This window comes from Hippocampus comes, unplaced genomic scaffold, assembly GCF_001891065.2.
Source record: "Hippocampus comes isolate QL1 unplaced genomic scaffold, H_comes_QL1_v1.1 scaffold9, whole genome shotgun sequence".
NCBI classification, from domain to species: Eukaryota; Metazoa; Chordata; class Actinopteri; order Syngnathiformes; family Syngnathidae; genus Hippocampus; species Hippocampus comes.
Window position 1 is genome coordinate 2,708,443 of NW_017805275.1, and position 25,247 is coordinate 2,733,689.

A 25,247-nucleotide genomic window follows, 5' to 3' on the forward strand; every position below is an offset into this window, starting at 1 on the left:
ACACAGCATATAAAATGTGTTATTCTGTCTTAAAAACTTTTAGTTGGGATTGTGCCAGAGAGGCAGCACTGCGTGCTGACTGCTGCGCGTTAATTTAAACAAAACAGTTCCAGGCCCCTGTTGCAAGTGAGTTGTGGTGTTCATCAATCACGCTTAGTGCTACTTGAAGCAGGATTACTTTGTTTCTTGCACTGTAATAAGGAAATGTACATTATTTGGACAGAGGCATTAATCTTTGTTGGCATCACCGTTTGAGTTTAACACCATTCCTTGAAATAGCAGCACATTTTCACATGCTGCGCTACAGCTTGTCGCAATATAGTTTCGATCATAGATAAGTAATCAATGTTTGTGAACGCGTGTAATTTAATTCAAAAGCCAAACCAGTCTTGTGGAGAGATGAACTGCAGCAGTTGCACCATTTATATGTAAATGAGGCATACGTTATTGACACGTTGAGTTCATTTTCCATCATTGCCTGATGAGACTCTTGATATTATGTGCTAACAATTGTTTGTCTTCAGCTGTCTCTTTTTGCCAGTCAATCTACTCTATCAATCGGGTTTTCTTATACAGTACAGTGTCAGGAAAAAAAGGTAGCGTAGGGGTCCATATTTGTCCTAAAACGTACAACTTTGTCATTTACCATACAGGGATCAAAATTGAACTCCTCGGTCCAATTAGCCACTTTTTATGGTTAGAAAAACGTCCATACATGGCAAAGGGACAGCGTCTGTACCTTTTTGTTGACATGTAAGAATGTGCGAGGCCACCCAGAATACATTTCTTAAGAGCCCGCTGTTGTGCGGAATGCACTTTCAAGAAATAAATAGTTGACATGGTAATCTAGACCAGGGATGGGTTACTTTATGCAATTTAAATGACCTATAAACGCTTCTTGTGACGTGTTGTTACTACAGAGTCAATCTGTCGTCAAAATCCAGTTTTGGTTGACTGTACAGACATCTTTTACACTGGTGACTTTGCATTATATTTGGTGTTGATTTATTGTCTCTTTTGCTATATTTTATTGAGCAGCCAGGACAGACACCCGTAATGCTTTTCCTGATGCCATATAAGGTCAATGGCAAACTTATTTTTTTTTCCGAAAATGCTGTTTTCAAATTGTACAGCCTTAGAGACATTCCACTATCAAGGTTCCACTGCATATGCATTCGAGCTTATGCCTAAACGCACAAGCAGCAAATAATGGGGTGTGCCGGAGCCTATCCCAGCTGTCTTCGGGCAGTAGGCGGGTGACACCCTGAACCGGTTGCCAGCCAATCGCAGGGCACACAGAGACGAACAACCATCCACACGCACACTCACACCTAGGGACAATTTAGAGAGTTCAATCAGCCTTCCATGCATGTTTTTGGAATATGGGAGGAAACCGGAGTACCCAGAGAAAACCCACGCAGGCTCGAGGAGAACATGCAAACTCCACACAGGGAGGCCGGAGCTGGAATTGAACCCGGTACTTCGCCTAATTCAAGCACCGACTTTGATCAATTTATTTCATTTCTTGACCTCCGGAATTTTCTTTCGACATTCATTTTTCCTCTCACATACTATATGTGCACATGAAGTGATAAATTGGAGTCCATGCAGTTCATTAAATATCCATTTGTAATTTCCTGAACTGCAGATAGTCTGACTATTACATATTTAGTCGAATCTGCTCAGGCACATGACAGAAATGAACATTTCGGGCTTATGTAAAGTGCAAAGCCAGTGAAAGGATGATCTGAGCATATTTATGGGCAGTATGTTTTATATTTCTACCACAGTGCGGAGGCTCATGTGATTGCTACCTGGGGGAAATCATCTTTTAGAGTCAAGACATCTGCAACACCATGCATTCCTTCATTGAAAACCAAAATTGTTAACAGTCCTGAAAATCTATGGAGACATCCATCTTCTGGACATTCGACTCATTAAAATTCAACTTCAAGAACCAGTCTACCCTTCATTTATTTAGCCCAGAACTGCTGAGCATAATTCATCTATTTTTTTACAAGTGCAGCCATGATGCAAACGCTGCTGCAAATAGTGGTAAAACCACCGAGAAAAGCACACGTTTCTCCTCAAAGACAGCATTTTGTAAATTTCCCCAAGAGCAAATAACCCTACATCATAGCAAATGATGACAGCCTCCTCATCAACCCACATTCAATTCTGGATGCATCTAGCATGCTCCTCAGCAAGGAGGACAGAAGCAGAAAACAGGACGAAACACATTAGCTTTTAAATATATTCTTTGCGTCTGCCGTCATTTGCATTTCAAAAGAAATATTTATTTTGGGATCCAACAGTCAATGGCGTGTACAGCAGTACACAGAGAGGCTCGGATAACCCGCAAAGGAACCCCGAATGTATTAAGACATTAAACAATGCCTGGTCCTATACTGGAAAATTACATGTGTTGTTCAACAGCGGCTGTACTGGAAAACATATGAGGAGGCAGCAAATTCCATGTAAATAATTATCATAAAACGGATGGTGGCGTGTCAGAAAAAAAAAAAACGGTGCAATTATCATGAATCCTGTGGGAAAGACATTTCATTCATTTTTGCTGCTGAGCACGCCAAGGTCTAACGGACTGATGATCCCCTAAAGTCTTAGATTGATAGGATTGGGCCAAGAGCGAAACACACCATTTATAATAGGCGGAGTGCAGCATGTCCCCGACAATACAGATTCACCTAATAATCCTTGAAGCCGAGGACAACATGTCCACTGCTATTTGATGCTGCGTCAAAGGCTTAGGAATGTGCCGCAAAAATGCTTTGGGTTTTGCCGAATTTTGCTTGACAGACTTGATTTATTTTAGTTAGCATGAGACATTAACACCTCTGAAAGATAGTTTTCTTTTCCTATATGTGTATAAAAACAGAGAAGATATTACGGGAAGCGGCTAATAGCATAATGCATTCACTGATATTGCACTTCTCAAGGTGGTTTTATTTAAACACGAGTGGGACGGATGAGTACAGTACATGCGTGTCAGGGGATGGACCTTGGCTCAATCATTTAAGGTAATAGGATGACCACATTTACAATCTGCTCTTCACCACATTCCACAAGGAAGTGGAAGGTCAACTTCTGTTGCACATCCCAGTTGTACCAGGCAACATGAAGTCGAATTCAGTCGGCAGCCATTGCACAGGCAGGTGTGTGTGGAGGACATAGTACAATGTCCCCATGGAGCCTGGCAAACAAGTTTTCACATTTAGAGACACCACAGTACACGAGTGAGCCCAGAAGTGACTCTTGAAACATTGCTTGCCATGCCCGGGATTTGATGATGCAGTCAAGCAGCAGACTGCAAGTAAAGCAGGTGTTAGTGCTGAATATGTGTGAGGTTTGCTGCTGCGACTAAAAGATGCAAGAAGGGGGGGGGGGGAGATGTCTGTGTCAAAGGCAACAGCGCATGGCATGGCCTGTGGAAGGCAGTGCGGCAAGTGTGACGGTGCATGAAAGTCAAATATCATTATGGCAAAGCAAAGAGGCAAGATCAGAGTAGGTTATGATAATACTGGCCACACACTCTAAGTTATATCTCTTCATCTCTCTCTCTCTCTCTCTCTCTCTCTCTCTCTCTACATATACATCAGCAACATCAAACCAATCAATTTAAATTCGGTGCCCATCTCTCCTAAAAGATAATTTGATACCTATCTTGACACATAGGATGCGATATTTTTCATTTAGAAATGCAACGATTCCATTTGGTAAAATCAAAATCGATTTCCACCCCTTATATATATATATATATATATATATATATGACATTTTTAAACAACTTGATGGATTATTTGTTTTATTACATAATTATATGCAACTACACATAAAATGTAATTCTAGAAAAAAATGCATTTTATTTTTGTACGTTTTCACTGAATTTCTGAATTTTAAACACTAGTCTAACACGGTTTCCTTGGGATGATTACTCACTTTACATTGCTTTAACATTATATATCTTTTCTATCGTTACCTGTCTCACTTGATTTTTACTTGGAATCAGATGGATCTACTCTTTCAAAGTGAGGCAACCATGTTTTTTTTTTATTTTTTTAATACATACCAAACATTGTTCTTTCACCTGTCAGTGGCCACGGAATTACACTCAAAACAACCAAAATCAATTAAATGAATGTAAATCAAGCAAACAAGAAAATCAATGAAAGTGCAGTTTGTCACGCCATCTTGACCAGAGATGGACTATGTCGTCGAGAGATATTTTTATAACAAATGGCAACAGCTTGTCAGTGAGCTGGAAATTTGGGGGTGATTTGGCGGAGTGTGATGATGCAAGAGGAAGAAGTGAGCACATTCTGTGTTTACTGGTGCGCAAGACACGACAGTAGGCCAAGCTCTTCTGGCTGGGGGGCACTCACACCTCTGCATGCAGCCCAGCGGAGGCATGCTTGAGGCCAAGATGTAATTACCACCCTTTTGGAGAGGAAGACTTTCTTTAGCCAATTTTAAAACCCAAGTGGGTCTGTTAGTTTCAGTTTGCCATGTTAGGTTATGAAGGCTAAACGCCAATTTTTCTTGTGCTTCTTCTGTGCAGGCTGAGTAGCAATAGTCCCACTTGAATTTAGATCATGTTTAAAAGGGAGCATATAGTTGGGACGTTAACGTAATCCTTCCGTGACCACGCTCACAACTAAATGACAATCTTACTGTATCCTCTCTCCCAATTGTGTTTTTAATAAGGAATATCTCTCTATAAAAATTGTACTTGAAAACACAAGTTGTAAAAATGACGTTAAAATGGGCAAAAATCAGCCTTTTTTTTAAGTAACACATTACAACATAAGACAAATATAATGACATCCCTCACATGACATGACATCAAACATCCCTCACCAAAAATTGGATCATTTTTGCAGATGTTTCTCTCTGTTGTTAAGCTAAACAAAGCATTTAAATTTATGCATTTATTTATTTATTTTAACTAAATGGGACGATTAACTGGTTATTGATATCGGAATGGGCATCGGCTAAAAAGAAAATAATACACATCGGGGTGTATCACAATTATGGACTTTTATAATTGTTTCACTCTTGTGAATGACCGTGGTTAAGAACTGCATCCGTGCATGGCAGTGAGGGGCACGGCTTTGGTCAAACTCGAGGAGGAGGGCAGGGATGAGTGACGTCAGGTAGCATTCTTGCTAGCAGTTTTAAAACCGCAAAGTCCCACTTTAATAAGACAGTAATGAAAAGATGCATTTAATGATGACTCCTGCCAAAGTTGAACAAATCCCATTACAATACCGCGGGCTAAAAGAGTTCACAGCACCATACTTTTATGTGCTAACATTGTGAAAAGTGATTATTGCAGATGGAATTTTCTGCTGACCAGTCTCATTTCTGTGCACTGAGCCTTCCTGCAGAATAAACAAATAATTTTTGTTCCATTCCTGTCTGTAGATTTCCCATCATAGCACCTTCTGTGCTCTCCCGAACCCATTTTATCAGCCGCATTTAGATGATGATTATCTGAGCACCACTAAACTTCAGCGGGTAATGCTGGACCATACTGGTCTGGAATGGTGCCCACCAATAGATTGGTTATAGTAGATGCTTTACAACTGACAAGAGAAATAGCTCACAGAATCACATCAAGTTTACCGCTTGGCAAAATGGGCCTGCAGGTTAAAGCCCTGGATCAGAGGGCGTGTTTCCACCTGATTTCAGATGAGGCAGCGCTTTTTAAAGTAGAGATTGGCCTGCAAAAAGGCTGGGGTGGTCAAAGAGGTGGTACTTGTCCAACATTTCCCTCCTGGTGGAATTAGCTATGCACATCTCGCTCACCCCTCTGATCCACAGAAAGGCAGCTGCTTTAGAAATGTATCAAAGCATTGGTCTTTTTTTTTTTGCCGGCATTGAAAGGAGGGGATACAGTTGCCCTCAGCTTGTTGGACATTTGCCAAACTGACAGGGAGCAGGCAGATGGAGAGTGTGCCCGATGTGGCGGTTGAAATAACAACATCAGTACGAGCACCCGAAACTTTCAAGTGCCTCTGGCCTGGCGACTCATACGAAATGACATTGCTAGCTTGCAGCTAACATCCGAGCACAGCAGAGCACCTGCAGCAAAACAGGGTCAGAGAAAGGTTGCCATATGGCTGCAACGCACAGGCTTAAATACGATCTAAATTTCTGTGATATAACCTTAAATAAATCACTTCTCCCGCAGTGTGTATAAAGTGGGCCTGGGAATATCGGAATCCCTTAATGTGAAAACAACATTTGTTTCTGTTTTAGTTGAGTCGTCCCTGTGATTTGCCTTAGAGGAAAATGCTTTTTATATCCTTTGCGCACATGCATGTATGTATGACGCCTGTGTGGCTCAGAAAGCTGCCTCTCATATGACCTGGATTAGAAGGATGATGTGTTTTGCTTGAAGAACAGGTTGTGCCTCAAGTGAGAGATTTAACCCTTGCTTGTTGTCAAGCGCGCTTGCAAAAGGCTCAATGTACATTTAGCAGCCTGCTTCTTTAATATTCACCATGGGCTGTGTACTGAAGTGAGAATAAGATTTTGACAGATGGAAGAAGGAAGGGGAAAAAAAATGGGCGGAGTTTCCCTTGAGGACATCTTGAGGGCATTTGTTGCATCAGTCTTTGACTGCGGTTTCTAAAGAGCGCTAAATAAGACGGGCTGACAGATCAAATAGAATTATAGAACCGTTGAAAGTGGAATTGAGCTCTTTGTGTTCACCTCTCTGATCTGAGATTTTGATGAACCCCTTTGCAGTGAGGTAATTTATGCTACTTTGCGACTGATGGGACTGCCATCTCGCTCCAATCACAGTATCATAACGTCAAAATGTGCACATCATTATTCTACCATTACAACAGTTACATTCAATGTTTCTCAAATGACGATTTAGAAAAGTGGTTCCACCTCACGACCTTGACTTCCATCCATCCATCCATTTTCAACACCGCTTATCCTGAGGAGGGTCGGGGGAAGTTGCTGGAGCCTAGCCCAGATGACTGTGGACCAAAAAAACCCACCCTGAACTGCTCACCAGTCAGTCGCAGGGCACATATCGAGACAAGCGAGAATTCACACCCACAACCACACTGTCACTGAGTGGGAACCGATCCCACGCTGCCCCACACAAGTCAGGCGAGTGTACCACGACACCATCGGCGATACGACCTTCACTTGCATTTTGTATTTTCCAAAATATTTTTGGGATGGCAAATGAATGGATTAAAAAAAATAATAATTCAACCATGTAAATCATAGTGTCAAATTCAAGGCCCGAGGGCCAGATCCGGCCCGCAACATCATTTTATGTGGCCCCCCGAAAGAAAATCATGTGTGTCAACTTGCATGATCCTTGCTAAAAATGTACAGAAATGTCAAATTGTCATCTGTAATAAATGACGTTGAGATTTTGCAATAATTTTGTTACCCTTACAGGTAATAATAATGCGATAATGTGGTTAAACATTTTTGTGGTTTCACTGTCATAACGGCCCTCCGAGGGAAGACCTAACTAAAGTGGCCCGCGACAAAAATGAGTTTGACACCCTGATGTAAACAATGCAACTATGATTTGAACAAATCTAATGGTTCAATTTTGGGGTGGGAAAACATGCCTTCAAAGTTGCTTCCATGCCTTCAAAATAAGGAGCAGTGTCATCATGCAGTCCACCGTGTAAAGTAGTGATACGGGCTGGAGGGTTTGACATTGATCCTCAAAATTGCTGGCTTCCGATACACTATCAGGCAGATCACGGGAAGCTGGGACCAGAGTGCGAGGGTTAACTCTCTGGGCTCTATTTTTGTGACTGCCGCAAATCCAGCTCGGTTATAAATCAGCGTGAAGGCAGGTTAGGCCAGCTGCTGGTAATTTGACAGCTGTGCGCAAGCCAACATATTTTAAAAGGGAGACTTTGCACCCCTGCGGGTGTGAACACACCCAATTTCAGTCACCGCCAATCCAAGTGGCTCCCCTCATTTCCTTTAAATGTGGCACACTCACATCGTAGAGGACACGGTGATCCGTGTGTGTGAATGGAGCATTGTCAAACGTCTTGATGGGTGTGGCTTCATTAACCCTTTCATGCACCCTGTAACCTGATAACATGATAAGCTGTCCACTGTAGTAACCACTTTGCCTGAAAGGGTTAAACCCAGAACAGGCTGGTGATAACCACAGTCCTTATATATCTATCACCACATGCTCCAGTACCCAGATGCCGTAAAAAAATAAATAAAAAAAAAAAACGCTAATAAATAAAAAATAAGACTAATAAATACATAATAATCATAATACAATCATTGAAAATGATTTGTACAATGACTCAGAGGGTATGATGTTCATTGTTGTCATATTCCTAGGTGAAATGCGTCCAACACCAATGCACGTCCGCTGAGCTCAGAACGTGTCTGGCTGTAGCATGGTCAAATTCATCAGCATCAGACTACCTGCACCACTATTTAGACTGAATCCGACTGCACTTCTTTGTGGGAACGCCCAGTTAAAGTGTTTGGTTTTCCCCAATATCAGTATGGTGATGATGTGACATCATGCTGACTTTTTTATCATAGTTAACACTGTGAAGGCAGCATTTTGAATACAGCTCTGTATGGGTCTCATTTAATTATGGCGGCGGACTTAATGAAATCTTCACAGCATGCAGGCTAAGCGAGAAAGTCAAGGGGGAATTAAAACACAAAAAGTAGTGGAGGAATAACTGTTGAAGTCCTTTGTAAAAGTTAACTTCAACCAAGTCACTTCATCTGAAGCGACGGTGTTTGTTGTGTGGCAGCGATACTGCATAAATTTCTTTGTGGACCTCACTGTTAAAAAGCTAACTCAATTAACCAGGCGGGGTGTCAGAAGACATTTAGCAAATCCATCACTGCGAATCACAATGGGCAGATGGGTGGTCTTTTTCATTTTTCTGGGCCTGCACACTAACCCATTATTTCCCCTGTTTGTGTGAGCGGCTGACTCACTGAAGGATCTGTTTGATTAATAACAGCAGGCAAACAGTTCCTGGCAGTCGCTAGACTATCTGGGCAAATGTGTGTAGAAAGCTGCTATGTATCCGTGTCTTAAGAATAATGGGTCAAATTTGTCATAATTTCACAGTGCTTCAATTCAAATCAACCTGACCCGGCAGATCATGTTTCCTCCACCTGTTGCCTTTTATCTCCCGGCTCCCAACTCATCACTCTTTTTCACCGCTTGCTTTATCCACTGAGCCGCATCACTCAGCCGCTCTCCAATTTGAAGATTTCTCATGTGTCCGCCTCAGCGACATGGCAGCTTCATTTCCCACCTCCACACCATACGAACCTCCCTTGGAGAGGCCACCCTGGCAGCCTTGGTGCTCCTAAATGCATCATTCCTTCCAAGAGATATCCTTCCACACTGACCTCTGCGCTTGCTGGCCACCTGCCATCTCCGCTCAATGGACTCATCAATCCATCTTGCGTCTTGGATGGCCTTGATTTTATTGTCTCACACAGCCCTCTGTCATTCTGCTCATCTCTCATCGTTACTGTCATCCTTTCAGAGTTTTAACATGTCTGCATTTTCTCAGTGCACATTCTCTGATTACACTGAGCCGTAGTTGCGGAGTTTAGGCGGGCTATTGTTGTCAAGTCCTTGTTGCACATGCGCGCAAGTGCCATCTCTGAAGTAGAAGTATTCATCTTTGCGGTACCTTGAAACTCAATGTAGGCTATTCTCCCCCTTATTTCCACTGGAGCTGGAATGGGACTCAGTTTCAGCCCTGGAGTTTCATAGCGCAGCAAAGATATACAATTTTACCTTTATTAGTGTAATTTAATTCACTTTACCAGAGCTCACCATTCCCTCCAACGATACTCATGTAGTGTTTGATCAAAAAAATCTAACTTACAACTGAATGCCCTTATAAGACCATACCCTAGATTTATTTGAACAAGTAATGTTCAGTACAGAGGTGGACCCAAACGCAAGGGAAGCAGGATATGTTCAAAAACTAAACAAAACAAGTTAATCACAAAATCAGTGTATTAACAAAGGTGCCAAAGTAACGTTGAGGAGTAACTAAGCAAAGACTTGACGTTGACTGAGACAACAAAGAAACACCACGATCAATATCAACAATGAACCAACAAGGACTTGAAGTGTGTATTCTGCCCATATTCAGTCATGCTGTATAACTTTCCCATGCCCGCAGCGTAGCTTGGCGTTCTTGAAGCAATCATCACTTAAAATTGGAACACTCCTGACTGGAGACCTTGTAGAGACGCACACACATAGGAATGCACCAGTTGATGCAAGCTGAGAATCGGTTTAGGAGAAACGAAAGTCCTCATGCCTCACCATGAGTTTTGGTACCGCCCTTCTGATGATATAAATATGTTGTGAATCCCTTCCTTCTTTGCACTCGTGACCACCGCAGCCATTGTCTGTAAACCGCAGGTGCCCGGAATATTCTGTTATTAAAAGCTTCAAAGAGACTGTTCATCGACTCCAGCCTGTTTGGACAACTAATATCCTCATCATCCGAAATGCAACGAACACGCGGGGGAAAGAAGGCCACTTTCCCTCAACAGACTGAACTGAAGGAGGGAACAAAATCCAAACAAACTGACGAAACGATGAGAGCAGCAGTAATCTGAGGATGCTTTCCCATCATGCTTTGTTACAAGTAACACTTGTGACTATGTTATAGCTCTTTACCATGTTATTTTGTACAGACTAGGTGTAATAGTTACGGTACATAAAATGACTTATGGTTTTACTCAGTTTTTTTTGTTGTTTTTTTTTTGTACCTGAAGCAATTTTGTACTTATCAAATACGATGACAACATTGCTACTGTACCTTGCTGCTCTTTCCACCAAAAAGATGGCGAGAGGAAAATGTAGCTCAAGTGCATCTTAGTCTTGCTAAATTATAGAAAATGTTAAAGTATTAATCAACACCAGCATTCATTATTCAACAAGTGTTCATGACATACTGTACTTCTCAAGACAGTTTACCTGGTGATACATCCTCTCTCATTACATATGTAGCTGACTTGGATCATCAGAAGTATGAATAAATGCATGAGCATTTAGGCGCTGCTCTTTATTTGCTGAGCAATGCCTTCAAGAGGCAGATCAATCCGCGGCGTGCTACAGGACAAGTTCAACTGACAGGGCCGATCTGGGAATTAGCCACTTGCTCTGCACTAATTCTTTATACGAGAGCCACACGCTATGGAACACCTGTCCAGTAAAAATCGGATCAATATTGGACGTGTTGTGTAAGTTTGGTCACCCACATCACATGAAAACAATTTAACAGCAAGAAAAAGTGAGCCATGATCACGCATGACCGCTATTCATAGTACTATGCACAGACATGTTCTGTACGCACCATTTCTACAGAGATATTAAGGGTGTTAAACACGCCACAACAACATTCAGGACCAAGTGGATATAACCTAACAATGCACGCTTGATGTCATAAACTGATCGATAACGTCATGTCAAAACAAGCACATTTAATATACCGGTAATGTGGGCGTCACCCCATTGTAGACAACAGGACGGCATGTAACATTTAACCCTCACATACTGTCTATATGACATTTGACTGTTCAAAAAAAACAAAACGAATTTCATTACTTCACCCTGAATTTTGATTGCTTTTCCTAAAGTGGCCTGCCTATAATACATCAAAATGAAAATATTTTAAAATGCCATTCTTCTGAACAGGTGCTACAAAGTTAATGCATGTACACATTTGATCCGTGTCTACAAAACACAAAACAGAATTTTTTCATTGACCGGTGGGTGTTAAAGAAAGGAAAAATAGTCTTCAAACTGTCAACCAGTACACACCATAAGTATTATTATTTTATTTTTTATAGAACAGTCATGGTGTTCAAAGACCACTTGTCTTGAGAACTGTCTGTATATGCAGCACATTTGCAGCAGAAACCTTTTGGCATTTGAAGGGTCATTCCGAACAGTGGAAGAGTGAAAGAGCATAAAAATCATCATACTGCACTTACTAAACATAGGAGCAGATGTCATAGACAGACTTCAATGTGCCTTGATACAGGCACCTCCTTTTATTTATGTCAGACAGGCTATTACGAATATGTTTTGAAAAGTTCTGTGGTCCATTATTTGATACAGATAATTATTAAGAGGATAATCTTGGCATTGAGAACAAAATTGACCTGAAACACACTACAGTCTGCGTGTATGGAAAACGAAGAGTATGTAAGGTTATTGCATTATTGATTTTGTGTAGTTTTCCCCCCATGTCGTTGCTCCTCAGTGTTGGCGCTTGTGGAGTTATTTATGAGCAATTTGGGCGTCCGCGCATGCGGTTTGTTTCATGCTTTTATGAATTTTAATGCAGCCATTTCGGATATATGTTACTTGAAACGTACATGGTAACAGATTTTTTTTTTCCATGTTCGTATGCATTAAAGCAGAATTTCACTCGCAGTGTAAATCCAGTCTAAAATGGATAACACACAAGATACGGAAATAGATGTGTCAGACAATGTGTTAACAAACCCATTCATCCAGCTCTTTTCTGTACCACTTTGCCTGTTCCAGGTCCTGGGAAGCTGCAACCTTTCCCAGCTGACTCAAGAATAAGCAAACTACACCCGGGACCGGTGTTAACAAATACTGATTATCAAAGAACTTCACGAAAGCTCCTTATTTAAAATTATCATACCCTTTTTCAACTGGGGTGCAAAAGAGAAACTTTAAAATACAAACAATGTGTGTGCATCTCTTTATGAAAAGTCAATTCAATATGTATCTCGATACATGGGGAGCAATATTATTCAAGGACGATTCGTTATTAAGTGGAATGATTCAATTTGGCTCCATTCAGTAGGATTATGATTCAGTTCGAGAGGGTATGATGTAATGAGTTTCTTGTTGTCATTTAAAAATGCGAATGAACTTGTCGGGACTGTAAATGTAGCGTTTCCATCATATAGATAGATTTTCCGATTCCAATCAGTCTTTGTTACACCGCATAAAACAACGCAAAGAAACATAAAAAAAGTCCCCCTTTTTTAATATTGTTCAGCTATTGTTGGTGTGGCAAAATTTGCAGTAGACACAATCGCACTTTCATGTACAGCAGGTTTCCTTGCTTGTCCTTTCTCTTTACTAAACTCAGTGGTTCGCAATTATTTTCTGTCATGCCCCCCCTAGAAAGAGGAAAACATCTCGCGCCCCCCTGCCCCACTATAAATAGTATCATTTGTCTATAAAATTGTTATAAGTACACCTTTGCATAACACTGTATCTTTATTAACGTATAAGAGAATAAAAAAGAAAGAAATATGGACCAACTTACAACAAAGAATAGCTTTACTAACTGTAACAGAAAAGATTTAAAGTGCATCTGAAATTCAAAAATAACATTAAATCCTGAATTTAACAATAAATATTTTTTGACTGGCCATGTCAAACCATATGATACTGAAGAATAAAATTACATAAAATCAATAACTAATCACCAACATTATCTCAGGAGCACAATATTAAAAAAAAAAAAAACTTTAACCAGCAAAACAAAAATATATAAAATAATTTGTGCTTTTTTGGGGGGGGGGGGTTAATCAAAGATGATGCCTGGATTAGTGGCTACAACGAGCACGTTTTGCAATGCACAGCTTTTCGAAGCGAGGTTTGAAGCAGGACACAGCAACTCTCGACTCCTGCTCAATGTGTAGCCTGGACATGTATTTTAGTTTACTGGAGTAGCAGTCACAAAGCGGCATGATTGTTGGCAATATTCGACACGTTTTCGCTGAAAAAAACTCAAGCGTCTTATCCACGTGATTGGGGTGTAATGTCTTTAAGTGACGCCTTAATTTATTTGGCTTCATGCTGTCCGCTACCAACATTTTTAGACACAGTAAACTCAGCGATCTTTCATCGTCTGGTACCGTAGTCACAGTGAAGCCAAGCGCTACATACGCCTCGTCACATTTCCTCCCTTACAAAGCTCCCTGCGCAAACTCTGCCAATGAGAACGCCACTGCCCCATACCGTAGTGGAGGTGCAACTGCACTATATTCTCGGACAGTTAAAAAAATAAAAAAGCATGTTCCCCGAGGTCAAACGCGTCCCCCTTGACGGAACCTCGCGCCCCCCCAGGGGGGCGCGCCCCACTATTTGAGAAGCACTGACTTAACACAACTGTATTCATAAAGCACTTTAAAACAACCACAACTGGAAACAAAGTGAGGTACATGGAGGAAATGTAATTCATCCAACAACAAAACAACAAATTAAGAACAAAGACAGTAAAAAGCACCAAAAAAAAAAAAAAACAGTCAAAAAAAATCAAGTCTCACACTGAGTCTCAAAAGCAAAGGAATAAAAATGAGTTTTAAGATGGGTTTTACAGATGGGCACTGAGGGGGCTTGACCAACGTTCAGTGGGAGGTCATTCCAAAGAGAGGGACCCGCAATGGAAAAACCTCGATCCCCTATGAGCCTCTGCCTAGTTCTCGGTACCTCTTATAGTGTCCGGTCTGCAGACCTGAGGCACCAGGCAGGTGTGTAGGGGAGGAGGAGCTCAGAGAGGTAAGGTGGGGCGAGGCCATTTAAAGATTAAGTTAAGAAAGGTAAAGCTTTAACACTTGAAGACAGGATAAAGGTAATAAAAATGAAAGATGGAGGAAGCAAAATAAAAGACATTATGCAAGAAATTGATGTAAGTGAAAGTAAATGCTGATTGTAAATTTCGCAATTTCTTTCCCTTTTTTTCTTTCTACGCTGGCTACATGAAGTGTCAAATAAGTGTATGCTCATACTTGCACTATTGGAATAAAAATAAAAAGTACACATATATGCTTTTTGTGTGTGTTTGTGTTTACGTCGCAGATAAAATTTGCTACAGTGAAAAGTCCCCTGTTATGAAAAGTTTCTTGCTGCAAACTTGATTTCGTTGTAGAAGAGTTTCACTGTAGTCTCCCACTATATTGCGATGCTCTGTTGCGTGCTCCTGTTTCTCCATTGCTCCAGTTTGTGTGCTCGCTGCGCTGCTTGTCCGCAATCTTCCCCCTTCTATTTTGTGTGGACACACAGACGCAACCACACATCCCGACCAATCATAGGCAGCTCACAGCATGCACGACTGACTCATCACTTACAGCCGTATCGTGTTCACTTGTAAAATTATTTTATAACGGTGGGTGGATTTTTAACATCAGAGCTAACATGTTCCTGTGAAAATGAAATGTGCATATAATGTGAACAAGTCCAACATGTTTTCATAAATGTACGCTGAAAAATCCCTGACACGTCAAGTTCAAATGGAATTACAATCTCATGCAGATGCTTTGTAATCAACTTATCGCTGTTTTTCCTTGTGCAGAAAATGGGGAAATGACATTTAATTGATATTGCAAATATACATCTGTGTGACTGTGAATATAAATGAGACTGCCCGGACTCTTGTTCTCATGGTAACACATGCAGGATGCGATGCGCTTATTGACCTTGGGGCTGTGGAGTTTGCACATCCGCATGATTTTGCATTAAGGTGCATTCAAGGCAAAGGCACTTGGTGAGGGTAACCTGTCGAATGCTACTCTTTTCGTTGTCTCGTCATTTCCGACTGTTCTATTCCCACTTGAGACAGCAGCCTGATTCGTTTATAAAGTGAGAAAACACTTCTGCCAGAAAATAAATAGCACCCATTTCATTCATTGTATATTGTCTATTAACAGCATTCAGGTGATGGTGCTGTAATGTTTTCATTTTCAGAGACAATGCGCAACACTGCTGCAAGCCCCCACCTCCCACCCCATCTTTGCCATCTGGCTGCTGCCTCTGCCGGCCTGCGGGGGGCACTCTAGCACTTTCTCCATCATCTTCTGCACTCCACCCTCGAGTTCCACTTTTTCTTCAGCCCTCCCTCCCCAAGTTCTCTTTTCCTTTTGTTCTGTGACTCTACCGCACTTCCCTCTTTCTCACTTTTCTAATACTCTCTCATCACGGCATGCATCTTTTCCTCTCTCTCTCTGTCGCGCGCACGCACACACACACACACACACACGCACGCACGCACGCACGCACGCACGCACGCACGCACGCACGCACGCACACACACACACACACACACACACACACACACACACACACACACACACTTCAAGTTCATCCCCCTCTTCTTCCACTATTTGACTTGTGGTAGGTACCCATTTTGTCTCCCTCCTTCCTTCCCCATCCCTCATGTTCAGTCCTGTTATCTCACTGGCACTTTTTCTTCTGAATTGCCATTCGATACCAATCTCCCCACACCCCTCATCACGTCCGCGTTGTCAATGTACACGTTAGCAACACGCGCTAAATGCTGCGTCGCTGGAGATTTGTCAATCTTTTTCCACATTGAAGTTGGGTGTAATTGGCATGATTATGCACACAAGATTTGTGTCGGCTGTGAGATGGGCACAATAATGACATAAAATAATAATATTTTGCTTTCACAGGACATTGTTCTAGTCTTGAGATTTACAGCAAACTGCATTGGATGACCGATCTCAGCTGCATTCACGCATATTTTTGGGGGGGCATTCTTGTGTTTCATAACCCCCCAAAAAACTTACTACAATTGCGTATGTAAGAGCTGTTTCTTAATAAAACGTCATCAATATAAAAATGATTAGATTGATTGACACACTCATTGTCAGGAATGAATTCATAACAATAATTTGTTTTTAAATATTCGAACACCGGTGGTTTCACCCCAAGTCAACTGGGATAGGCTGCAGCTCATATATACAATGTGTATATATATATATACACATTGCCTATCCCAGCTGACTGGGCGTAAGGCAGACAACTCCTTGAACTGGTCACCAGCCAGTCGCAGGGCACATAACGAGACAAACAAGCATTTACATCCACATCCACACCGTCACTGAGTGGGAACTGATCCCACGCTGCCCCACACAAGTCAGGCGAGTGTACCACTTATAAATACTTATGATATAACACACTGTATATCTTTGGGGCTTCATGCCCACATCCATGGCTGCCATGTCAGAAGTTTGCGCATTATGTTCCGGTGTTTTGTGAGTGTGTGATTAGAGACAATTGATTGATGCCAATCTTTAAAACCCGCCTCAAAATTCACTTGTATTCTTTGGCATTTGACTCAGCATGGCTCAGATTTGATCTTAGTTTTACTGTTTGGTGCCTTCTACCATTTTGTTACTTATTTATTGTTGTATATATGACAGTTGCTCCATGTACAGCACTTTGTATGCAGCGACGGCTGTTTGAAAGTGCTATAAATACAGTTGAGTTGAGAGTTGAGATAGCCGTAGGGAATCACCGTAAGGCGTTTGGCAGCAAATACACAGGTTGGAGGGACAAAGGCACCAAACTGGAATGAGGGCGAACGGATAGAAGATTTGTCAAGGAAAAGACAGAGATTGGTTTCAGTGAGCGTTGAAACATTTCTTTCTGAAGATAAAGCTCACCCATTGAATGGAGATCAAATCTCATCCTGCTCGTATCGAGTAACCAACTTCCTTTCTACTGCACTTTAGTTACCCTCACGGTACACCTATTGGAAATCTTTAAAAACAGCATGCGGCAATTTAACGACAATGTGTTAACAATTTGAGTCTTTCTGTGAATTTGTGTGCTTTGTCATTGCATTGTGTCTTTGCCACTGCAGCCAAAGTTTCTCTATACCAATTTTTAGCTCTCATCTTAGCATCACTAAAGAGATTGGAAAATTTATGAAATAACTTATTTAACTGACTACGGTTACATGTATATTGAGAAAACAAATTCAAACCCATTTCCATTTTCCAAGTATTGTTAACATTGAAACACTAACAGAACTGACAATCATGGGAAATTTTGTTCTCAAACACACAACTCATGTCAGCTAATCTGACGTCCCGCTACATACCGACTCAACTGTTTCGCAGGGCGCCAGGTTCAGCAAGTGACTCTCAAATGTGGACGATCGTCAGCCACTGGTTTTGCTGTGTTTCAAAATTTGAATCGCAAATGTGAAAGTCGATCAAAAATACACATGAGCTTTCACCAAGGGGAAAACCCCCCACCCCAGCAGAAAACATTTCCAAATTTAAACATAATCGAGACCCAGCCATCTGACAGCAGCCGCCAAGCCATACAAATAACATGTTCACAATAATACTCCAAGAATTTTTTGTAATTTCAAATGTACTTGTGGCTTGAAAGCAAGGCGTGAGTCTGTCGTCAAAATGAATGGGTGCGGTCAGTGTATGGAGATGATCAATCATTGTCACATGCCTCTTAAAATATCCATACGATCTCCTTATTCTTGCCCATTTCCTCTTTTTCCTGACCATTCGCTTCTTCCTGGGCAATCATGCCATGTTTTATGGATCATTAAAAACATCGTACAGGACAGCAAATTGAATGTGGAGCCTGTAAACCCAATACAGGGACTCAATTTTTCCATTGCAGTGCTTTGGTTGGAAGCCTGAGAAGCGACAGACTTTTAGTTATTTACTTATTATTATTAAGATTTTTCTGCAGTGATCCACTTCAGTTGTTTTGGCCATATCGCAAGGTGTGACTTATTAGTGATTGGGGATAAGATATGTTTTCTTGCTAATTACAAAAGGCTAGGTTCTTTTCATTGTCCATTTAATTGTCCATTATTTTCACATGCCTAGATTGCACAGCTTTCACTTAGGGCGTATTGTTTCCATCGAGACTTCTGGCACAACTACCATGTATATCCTGGAATTCTCTGTGCAACCACCAAAGAGGCGTGACTTATTGAATTCTGAGGCTCACTTTAAATTATGGAGCATGGAGTTTTCATGCCTTTTCTGACTTGCGCATAAAGATGGACCATGGTGGTTATATTTTCTCAAGTAAGGCAGATGAGCAATTTAATTAACCCATTATACGCAAATCTATACAGTATATATATGGTGGCACGTTGGTTGACTGGTTAGCATGCTTGAAAATAATTTGGTGCAATGATTGTGGAAAAATTCTTTTGTGTATATTTGGCTGGCTGTGCACTGCTGCCTTGTCCAGTCAAACAGCTGCAGATTCACAATTGAGATGACCAAACCTGAAAATTAATAGTAGCATTGAGGTAAAAATGTGTGCATTTTACACAAAGTGCATGCACGTAGGCAGGCTTGCACTCGACAAAACTGAACATTCTTATCTTTGTGAAAGCAGATTTTTTTTTTTCTAATTGATCCCATTACAGAGATAGTGTGGAGTATGTTGTGACCGAGGGATGTAGGTTAACTTGTCAGATAAACCGAACGTGAGTTTCCATCTGTCTGCTTGAAAATGAAGAGGATTTAATCTGGATTGTTTTAAATTTGTTTCCCGTTCCATAACAATTGCATGGCCATTTAATCTTGTTGAAGCTCCAGGCTTAAAAGTGTCATCTCAAGTACATAGATACTTTATCAAAAAAAAAAAATGTCAGCGTGCCAAGTGCACGCATTCATGCCAGGACTTGTAATAGAGTTGACAACATCTGCACTGCAGGGATTACATGAAAGAACAGCACTTCAAATGGATTGGGCAATTTGCATCCAATCACAATGCCTGTGGACAAAAAAATCCAGCCGCTTTGATTTTTGGTGTGATTTCATGAGCGCCACACCTACATGACTCTTGTTTATTCCATTGCAAACTTTATTATATCTCAAATTCTAATGAAAAACAGGCCGTGTCTTGTGACTGTACTTAAATAATAAGCCCTCATATATTTTACTTAGTCAGGAAATGAGTGATGGCTGCTTGATGGCTGACGGCCATGACCTTGACTTAGAAAATTACCGCCGAGGGGGCAGACCAAGGAGATAGGTTGCATGAAGCAGCCATTTCTTAATGACTGAATTTTATCATATCACTTTCATAGCTGATGGCTTCATGCCCCTATAACACACAGATAATTAATTTTAAACCACTTCCCCAAGTTCAATGGCACTCAGCTACATTGAAATGTCTCCATGTCTTGTTTCAAGATGACATTTTTGGGGGGGTGGGGTTCGCTCTCTGCAATCTCTGGTTCACTTATGCGGATCATTTTTATTGTGTAAAATAGTTCATGTAATTGAGAACCAATTAGGCAATTGGGAATAGGATTTTACAATGCTAATTGTGTTCATCTAATTGTGTGGAGGCTGATTCATTCACACCAATGCTCTTAAGCACAATTCTCCTTTCTCTGGTCGTAAAATAACAACAATTAGCCATCTTGGACCGAGCAGTCAGGACAAAGTTGTGCACCCATTTTATTGTTACTCTAATGCTTTGTTGCAAGTTCAGTTTCTGGTTCTATCAACATTATCGCAGATGTATTGTACAGTATAAGTATGTAATCTGTAACCTAGCAAAAAGGATCCAGCTCACCTGTGACTCTAAAAAGGATGATTGGTCTGAGGCATCAGCGGGAATACCGTACCTCAACTCAACTGTATTTATAGAGCACTTTAAAACATTCACCACTGTATAGAAAGTGTTATACATGAGGCAAAACTAAGTCATACAACTACAAACAATAAAATAATAAATTAATGATGAAGGCAGTAGAAGGCACAAAGACAGTCAAATTAAAACCATGTTTTAGGCTGAGTCAAAAGCCAAAGAATAAAAATGAGTTTTCAGACAAGTTTTAGGGAAGGAAGTTTGCAGGGAAGAAGCCCGAGCTTGTGGGTGAGGCCGAGAAGTTCCGACTTCACGTAGCCGGGCTTGCCTCCACACACAGCCTGGGCTCTGGTACAAGTTCTCTCGAGAGGGGTTGGACTCACATCCACTTTGGAGTCGCCCACGGTGAGAGAGGAGCCAGATGAGGTGGCTCGGGCATCTGATTAGGATGCCTCCCGGACACCTCCTTGGTATGGTGTTCCGGGCATGTCCCACCCGCAGGAGGCCCCGGGGATGACCCAGGACACGAGGGAAGTGGCTGGGGGGAGGGATGTCTGGGTTTCCCTGCTAAAGCTCTTGCTCCCGTGACCCGACCCCGGATAAGCGGTGGAAAATGGATGTATGGGCAAGTTTTAAAGATGGGCAGCAAGGAGGCTTGTCGAACATTTAGATGGAGGTCATTCCAGAGAGAGGGAACGGTAACAGAAAAGGCTCAATCTCCTCTGAGCTTTCGCTTAGTCCTCGCTACCTCTAATAGTGTCTGGTCCGCAGACCTATAGTTTGCTCTGATGTGCTATGACCCAGCCATATACTGCTCAAATAGTTTAGAATCATGGTACTTTATATGGGAAATAACATTTCCAGTTTAGAAAAACTAAAGGCAGCATAGACAAAAAAGATCAATATTCCTGGTTCCATCCTGATTGTTAACCACATGACAATTTTCAGCAAAAAGTACTGTGGCTTAAAATTCACTATACGGATCAACTGGTGAATAGTGAGGAGGCGGATCAGCGCTGCTGTGCAGAGACAGATTATTTTGTCAGAGCATGGATTGCCTGCCCACACTTAAATGATGCGGCAGTCAGACAAAAGCATGGGGACATTATTTTCAGGTCATCATTGCACCTCTTTCTGCATGCTACCGAGGATGAGAGTGTCGGCTCAAATTATGCATCACAAAGGGCCTTTGAAATGGCATCAGTCATTAAGGTGCTCGGAACGAAAGATTCTGTAAATTGAGCCCTCTTTTTGTATGTATGCTTTCATTGTAAACATTTATTTTAAAGAGAATTGATGACTCTTGTCGGTCATGATGCTGAGGTTGATTCATGTCATCATTTTTGTTTGCGTGTAACTTCACCAAGACTTGTACAATGTGCATCTGTTGTTGCTTTTTTTTTTCTTTTGCTGGTGGTTACTGGGCAGTAAGAATCCATAACGCAAAACGGTGGACCCTCTTTTGTTGAAAACAATTTTTTTAGGACTGATTTGTTCACTTCAGGATCCAATATTTCAATATAATCTGAATCTAAACTGAATGTATCCGTTGCCATTGTACAGGCAAGGTTCGTAAGATTTTAACATTTTACCTGAGCAACAAGAGTAAACATGAACTAATTACTGTATTACCAATTCATCTCAGCTTTAGGGCTCCATTTTTGGAGACAGTGAACATGGGTATGACGTAAAAACAGTCTCATCTTCATTTTCACACCTGGGTAAGTTTAGTTTATCATGTTTGGGTATTCGGAAGACCGTGATACACCATGGTGGGCGTTACGGTGGACCCGGGCCTTTACTATTACATGGCCCCGACACACATGGCAATATGGTGACAAGTAGACTAGACATTAGACGTGATAAAAGCAGCTATAAGTTGTGGTGTGGGTGATGTAATACAATTTTGGTGGATTTGATTAAGGTGCAGGCTGACAGATTCTGAAGTCTGTGGATGCGTGTGTTGGATGTCGTCATATTTCATTCATAAATACAACAACAGCATGCATCCATGCCTGTTGAACAGGGATGACGCTACACCGGGGCTAAGATTATTAATAAATTAATTTCAAAACTATGTATCAGTAAAGCGCCCCTAGATACGTGTCTGTCTCTGTTTCCACTGGTAGGGAAACACGCCGGGAAACAAGCTGTTCACGACCATAACGGCACAAGTGGCCATTTCTGCCTCTGCCGGTCTTGGAAAATACCAAAAAGAGCCAAAACTCCACCCATGGGCACAGTTAGACTGTGCTTTGCACAAGTCTTGCATTAGGCAAGAAGACAGGACCTTTAGTGTTGTTGATGCACGTGGACACTTTTGTCTTACTTTAGAACAACTGCAAAAGTAAGTTTTGTTTGTGTACATGCATGCCAGAAGCTTACACTGTTGTCAGACACATATAGAGTAGCGACTGGTTGTGTGGAGTGTTGTGTTTTTGAGAGTAATTCAATATAGATAAATTGACATTCTTTTTGGTCAGCACATGCACATTGCCACTGATCAACAGATTCGCGCTGAATATTATAAACATGGAGCCTTCATCCCATGCATGTCTCTAATATGAGACGAGGCATACTGTACACTCTCAAGTGGTTTCTATGAAAATATCACGCACATTTAGAACAGATGGTTAAGGGGTGCTTTAGGCCCTCTACCGCCGTGAAGTAGAAGCTTGTACAGCCTTACCAAAAGGAGACTGTCATTCAAAAAAAATGGTTGATTTAGACTATTTGAAAATATACGTCCCTCTTCTGTACGCCAGCTTCCTATTTAAGGGTTTAACTGTCTCATTGTAGGCGTTCAATGAACTAGCTCATACTCCATCCAGAGTACAAGCCAACAACAGGAGGCAAGGTAGTGTTCTCTCCAAGGAGAACCCCACCTGTCATTTCAAATGGAAATGAAATCAAATGTCAAAGACTGGCAACCCATAGCACATCACTGACAGTCATAATGTGAGAAAACCCTCATCCTGGTCGATTGAATGCCAAATTTGCCTCTTAAATTACCCCCCTTAAATTCCAACCTTTGACCTCATCGTGGTGGGGGGGTGAACGGGTAATCTGCCCGGCAAACAGAAGGCTCTGGTAGAAGCAGGGCTGGGGACCCGGCTTTTAAATAAATTCCCACGAAACTTCTTCATGACTTCACGATCGACTGCAATTACGACTCAAGCTCCGGCGTCCGCAGGAACCGACGCACCTGCCCTCAGCTCGGCGGGGCGAGTGATAAATGTGCAAGCCGGGCACCACAACCCCCCCCCCCCTCGGGGCAAGATCTCGGCAGTAACGAAGGGGCGTGTCTACCAAGCGATCGTGCGGACCATCCTCATTTATGGCTGTGAGACTTGGCCTTTTGAGAGTAGCTGACCAGCGCAAGATGGAAGTCTTCGACAACGATTACCTCCGCCGTATCCTCTGCCGCCGCCGATCGGACCGGGTCCCTACTGCTGACCTTCGCCGCTGACTGCACCTTCGTCTCCTACCAGCAATTCTCCTGCAACGCCGACTCCGTTGGTTTGGACATGCGGCACACCACCAGGAGGGCGAGCTGATCAGGGATGTTCTCCTTCCTGCTCCTTTGCCAGCCTGGCGCAAGCGGCGTGGTGGACAATCAGGACCTGGGCCACCACGATGAAAGAAGACCTCGCGTACCTTTCCAGCCCCCAGGTGGTGGGTCTGCGACGGTGGAAACAGGATTGGCTGAGGCTGTCGGTTGACCTGGCACAGGATCGCCGCGCTTGGGCCGCCATGATCAGGGATGTCGTGTGTGCCAAGGAAGAAGCCGGTTCAACCCGCCCAGGGTGAAGACCGTTGCAAACAAAACAAAACAAAAATTAGCCTCTTGTGGCATTTTCTTATCAATGGTAAGATGCAACAAAATGTACTGGTATATTTATCTTCAATCAAGTCACTGAGCGCTTGTGGTGGTTTATGTGGATTCCAGTCACGTTTCTGTGTTTTCATTTAGCTTTCGCCGGCTCTTCTTAATCCTTCTTTGAGCTCATAAAAGGAACACGTAACACATTGACAATTAGTGGCTGCTGCAATGACAAATTTGAATGATGTTGCCAAAGAACCATCTCCTTTCCGTGCTCCATCTTTTCTTATACATATGCTTTGTTCAAATATAACCATTTAATTGTGATTCAGATAATAGAGCAGCTGCCGCTTCTTAAGGCAGAAGGTGATTTTGAATTATCTGTCAGCTATTTTAGAGGAGTGGCGCAGTGCTACTGTTGTTCCATTCATGATCGATCCGAAGAAAGAATCGTGCACACACGGAGATCAGAAAATGCACAAACACAAACACTGGAGATATTTCTGCTGCCATAAGCACGGCTACACAGCTGTTCTGAAACTTCGCAAGAAAAATCCAAAGTTTGGAGTTCATGACATGTCTGGGAAATGACCCTCTTTGAGTTCACCCCCATCCGTCACAAGACACACACACACGCACGCACGCACGCACGCACGCACGCACGCACGCACGCACGCACGCACGCACACACACACACACACACACACACACACACACACACACACACACATTAAAGTTTGACAGTCCCTGCCTTCAGTAAAATTACAGCAGCTGCACTGTTGTGTCATTTGCAGCTTGTACTGACAGAAAAGGCCTTCTGGCAAACATTGTTTGAATGGACCCAGCTCAAAACAAGCCTGCCAGAACTAACAATGATGCGGTCAAAACACCAAAAAGTCAGTCCCTCTTATTGTACAGTGCTAAGCAGCTTCAAACAGTTGAAATCTTTGGCCGAGCCCTGCGGCTTTGTGATCCAATGAGGCAAAAGTGCATAAAGATTGT

At 42.0% G+C, this 25,247-nt stretch overlaps 2 long non-coding RNA genes across 2 annotated transcripts; one reads left to right on the forward strand and one right to left on the reverse strand.

Annotated features, from left to right (window-relative positions):
* Positions 1 to 1,956: 1,956 nt before the first annotated feature.
* LOC109515807 (uncharacterized) lies at positions 1,957 to 22,704 on the reverse strand. The gene is made up of 3 exons (XR_002168257.1): positions 22,633 to 22,704; positions 18,637 to 18,642; positions 1,957 to 1,967 (listed from the first exon to the last, which is right to left on the reverse strand). It is a non-coding gene; the product is annotated as an uncharacterized LOC109515807 (long non-coding RNA).
* LOC109515806 (uncharacterized) lies at positions 14,853 to 25,247 on the forward strand. The gene is made up of 3 exons (XR_002168256.1): positions 14,853 to 14,972; positions 20,953 to 20,956; positions 25,234 to 25,247. It is a non-coding gene; the product is annotated as an uncharacterized LOC109515806 (long non-coding RNA).